The sequence below is a fragment of the Frankliniella occidentalis genome, unplaced genomic scaffold, assembly GCF_000697945.3.
Source record: "Frankliniella occidentalis isolate FOCC.00 unplaced genomic scaffold, Focc_3.1 Scaffold11, whole genome shotgun sequence".
In the NCBI taxonomy this organism is placed as follows: Eukaryota; Metazoa; Arthropoda; class Insecta; order Thysanoptera; family Thripidae; genus Frankliniella; species Frankliniella occidentalis.
In genome coordinates this window covers 2,657,137-2,661,329 of record NW_026267141.1, presented here as the reverse complement: position 1 = coordinate 2,661,329, position 4,193 = coordinate 2,657,137, and the positions used below count along the sequence as shown (strand labels likewise).

The window sequence follows — 4,193 nt, the reverse complement described above, 5'->3', positions numbered from 1 at the left end:
CTATTTTATCCCAGCGGACTGGGAAAACCACCCCTGCAAGGTAGGCAACCCACACGGCGTGCCCCCCCAATATTCAGGATCTTCCTACGCCCCTGGACTAGACGCGTCTTTGCAAGATTGCAACAATACGTGGCACCTCTCAGTCGCTCACAAATGCCGTCACTGACGGACACCTCTGTCTGGAATTGCCCAATTAGGAAGTGTGTGAATAAACTATTCTGTTTGTCCCTTTTAAACAAACTCTGTTGTGTATGTTTTATTATATCGTTGTTTTGTTTTGTATTCGAAGCCTCATCTCATAACACGGGAAAGTTGCACTTGTGCCAATCTTATATTATGAAATAACATCATACTTTTTCATAAATGTGAGTCGGGCAGGAGGGAAATTATAATTTTTCCGCTTCTTTGTTTGGTGTGTCGTGAGTCTTATAATTTTTAAATGATTTAATTTAGTTTCGTATCTGCTGAATGGATTTCTGTTATTGGTGGGTAAATTTATTAAACATGAATTCCTCATCAACCATGCCCCTTCATTGCACTAATACCTCCAAAACTTCGCCACCAGTTCGACCCTGTGGTTTCCTAACCCTGCTCGTAGTAAATAGAACGTCAGGGCGTGTGAAGGCGATCAGATAAATGGGTACGGCGCAGAGGTCACGGTGCCCTCCCCGCTACAGGTGCCTAGCCACCCCGTCACCCACAGGACTCTACGTCACCCCTACTTCCCCTGCCGCCTCACAGGCCAGCAGCCTGCTCTAAATACTGTGGTATTTTTCGCTTGTCTTAGGCGCTACTGATGTTACAGATTTGAGGTATGTTGTAACTTTCCACTGTTGAATAAATTATTTCGTCATTTCACGAAAAATGTCCTGTTAATTTTTCTAAATCGTGGCTCTGCTAAGGTTTTAGCAGCGGAGCTAAAAAGAAATTAACTGAGTAGACTCAGCTAATTTATGTAGCACCAGGGCTATTTTTTTAGCCATCCAGTAAGCCGCACCGTTCATTAACCGTGTAGCTAATGGCACTTAGCTGTACAGCTCAATATTTTTACATCCTGCTAATTTTTTTGCACGGGTGTAAAATTGTGCAGCTAAGCCGATTTGCACGGAACTGAATTCTATTTTTTTTGTGTGTGTGCGTATCGCCTTAAGAAGAGTGTTCTTGCATTCACACACAAGGAAGTGTGGGCTGGAAAGTATTGAATTTGCAGCGTTTCTGGGAAACATACCGTCCCCGATTAGCGGGCGTTGTGTTTCCCGCCACGTCGTGGCCTCCCGGCGCCAGCTAAGCGCCAGCCCGCCAGCCACACTGACCGGCAGTGCTGCACCGCGCCAGATTTGAATGCAGGGTGCGTCGGGGCCGGTGGCACGCCTCGTGTCATCGACTGTGTCCATTTGGCTTTCCTCACAATTATGCATTATATAATTACAATGATTTTCTCTACTTTTTACATGGTAAAGTTACTGTCGCAAAACCTGCCTCTCAATGTGTCTAGTCTCGGACAGTATAGTGTGCAGCATACTGCAGATAAAATCACAACCAGCATAGCACAAAGGCGATTAGTGTCTTCGGTGCCCGAAAGTTGGACGGGTCATTCTCTTTTGTCAGCGCACATGCTTCCTTTGGCAAAGGCTCAAATCTTTGCATTTTCCATGGATTCGGAGCTCGGCTCTACCGCGGGGGAAAGGGAAAGACACTCCCAACATAGCAGCACAACGAGCAGAGGGGTCCGGGGCTGCCTTGCCGTTTGCCGTATCTGATTTGGGTCGGGAGAGGAACACTCAGGCCGGCGTTACGTCTTGGCCATAAAGTTGTGTGAGTGTATGTGTGCGCGTGCGTTACAATCGGGGGGCATTTTCTAGGACGATGCTGCTTCTGGAAGCAGGCGCTGTTGTATGCGGATTTGAGTTTTCATCCCTCCTTTGCCTCCAGCTCGCAGATGGAGATGAGTTGTTGTCTTGTCGCACAACAGCAGCACGGCGCGTATAAACAAAAATCTGCCGAACGGGTCGTTTCGCTACATCAACTTCAATGAGGGTTAAGATATCAGTTCGCATGAACTGGAATTAGAGCCCCGCAAAGAGCGAGCTACGCGAGCTAAATGCCTACCCCGACCCTCCTCTCACCTGTCGAAGAAGGGGTCTAGCTCGCGTAGCTCGCTCTTTGCAGGGCTCTAACTGGAATCACCGGCAACTTAGGTCGTTGCCGGACTATTTTGCAGGTGTAGGCTGGAACTGAGAGCGACGAGCAAAAAGGGTTTTTGTTTTGGGGGGGGGGGATGTTATGGTCAGAACTAGCTCGATGCCCAGCCAGCAGCAGCGAACGTGAGGGGAGGAGGGGGGGATAAGGACGGATGTTGGCTCATCCGCCCACACCCGGACCCACCCCACTCCTCCCCTACCCTCCCGTGCCCTGGACGTGTGGTAGCGCAGCACAGAGATCCTTGCTCGTCCCCCCCCCTCTCTCTCTCCCGCTCCCTGCCCCACTTCCACCACCCCACACCCCCTTTCCCCCCTTTCTTCTCTATCTCACTTCTCTCTGATGGTGGTCTCTGAGTTGGCGGAATTCTGAAGAATCGCGTCTGCAGCGCTCGAGCCAGGAGAGCAGTCATGCGGGCCGTGACTTCCAGGCCGGCAGGATTTGAACCAATTTATGTACATTCTCCATTCGCGCCCTAGGTTACGGGCTCCGAAACCAGCTCTTCTCTCTCTCTCCCCCTTCTCTTGGTCGCGTCCGCTGTGTCCTCGACGATCCTCCGAATCTCCATCCGATAATGCCGCGTTGTTGGATCTACATTTCAATTATTACAGTAATCATAATCGCTTCTCCGATAGTTTGGCGCCTCCGCAGCGGCGGATGACAGGGCTGCGCCGAGCAGCGCGGGAAGCGGTGCGAACAGACTGCTCTATGCTCTAGTGGCACGCGGCATCGTCCCAACGCCAATATTGGCTGGCTGCAAGCGTAAAAAGCGGGCTTCTCGACGAGATTTGTTTTAAAGAGAATTAAGGGCATGTCGAGGGGCATGTGTTGTTGGATTCCTCTCTGGTATTATTTTTGTACTTTTTCAGTGTGTGCTGTTGAGGTCAAATTATAGCTTTAGCTTTCTTTTTGTTGAGAAAAACACCGCCAGTGTGGTGTCATAGTAGCGAGTAGGTTGGAATCCCGCGCTCAGCTCAGAGAGGAACTCGCGTCGCTAGCTAAAATGCTAGCTCAGCCCTTAGCGGCTGGCGCGCCGAGCCCCTCCGTGGCGCTGGCAGGCGGACACGCCAGTCAGACGTGTTAGGGCGTTCGGCAGCAGCGCATCACTAAAAGTAAGTGCTTGGTGGTTCTTCAACTTCAAATTGCGTTATCACGGGGCCCACATAATCCAAAATCTTGTGTTCTATCATTTCCGTCCACTCCCATCTCAGCTACTCTATCAGGGGACTGACGTGCAGAGCACACACACGCTCATACGACAGTACATCTGACTTAGTGGAGGGGCGGGATAGGTCGCTTTGGCGCATCGCCCGTTTGAATTTCTTTTATCTTTCGATGTGAAGTACTCTGTACTTCCTGACCGTCTCCCTATACCCTCCTCTTTGCGGTAGGCCGGTAGGTGGAGTTCTTTTAGGCGTCTTTCAGTAGGCTGTTATTGGAACAACTCGCCACGCTACGTGCACATGGTGTGGCAAACACGAGGGTCATTTAAATTGGTAGTTTTAATGCTGACACATGTGTGTTCGAGCATGGCACTTATGGTACAGCCAGTCTCTCAAATACACGGTTTAGGAGTGAAAACGCTAAGTCTTTCTCAAATCATTTCTCTTTGCAGCGTCGGTTAGTTCCGGGAGTTGAAGTTTCGCGTCCTTTTTTGCTTTTCAGTATTTATTTTTTAGAAATCGTGTGAGAGATTTAAGTAGTGTAGGCAGTGAATTTGGCCTTTTTGTTTGAAATAACTAACGGGGCAGTGAACTTTCTGTTTTGTTTTACCCAAACCCCCGACGTCTTCTCGCGTCCCCTGAGCGGCCAAGCGATGCGAGCCCGTGCTGACAAAGCGGTAGCGCCGCGGGGCCCTGAGGCACACAGTCAACAGCAAAAATATAGGATGGGGGGGGGGCTTTTCCCCCTGGTATAGACAGTCTTTGCGGGACGGTCTAAGAATCAGGCACATGTGCAGCTAAATTTTGCTTGTACATTTTGTTTGTTTGACT

General features: G+C 49.9%; 2 protein-coding genes across 3 annotated transcripts in view; both read left to right on the top strand.

The window, feature by feature from the left end:
• The window catches only part of LOC113216618 (adenomatous polyposis coli protein), a 65,328-nt gene that overhangs the window by 32,527 nt on the left and 28,608 nt on the right, over nt 1-4,193 (top strand). The gene's annotated exons all lie outside the window — the stretch shown is intronic.
• The window catches only part of LOC113216638 (zinc finger protein 271-like), an 11,736-nt gene continuing 10,071 nt past the window's right edge, over nt 2,529-4,193 (top strand). Inside the window, exon 1 of the mRNA XM_026436405.2 lies at nt 2,529-3,311. The gene's annotated coding sequence lies outside the window, so the exon portion shown is untranslated. The remainder of the gene's footprint in view (nt 3,312-4,193) is intronic.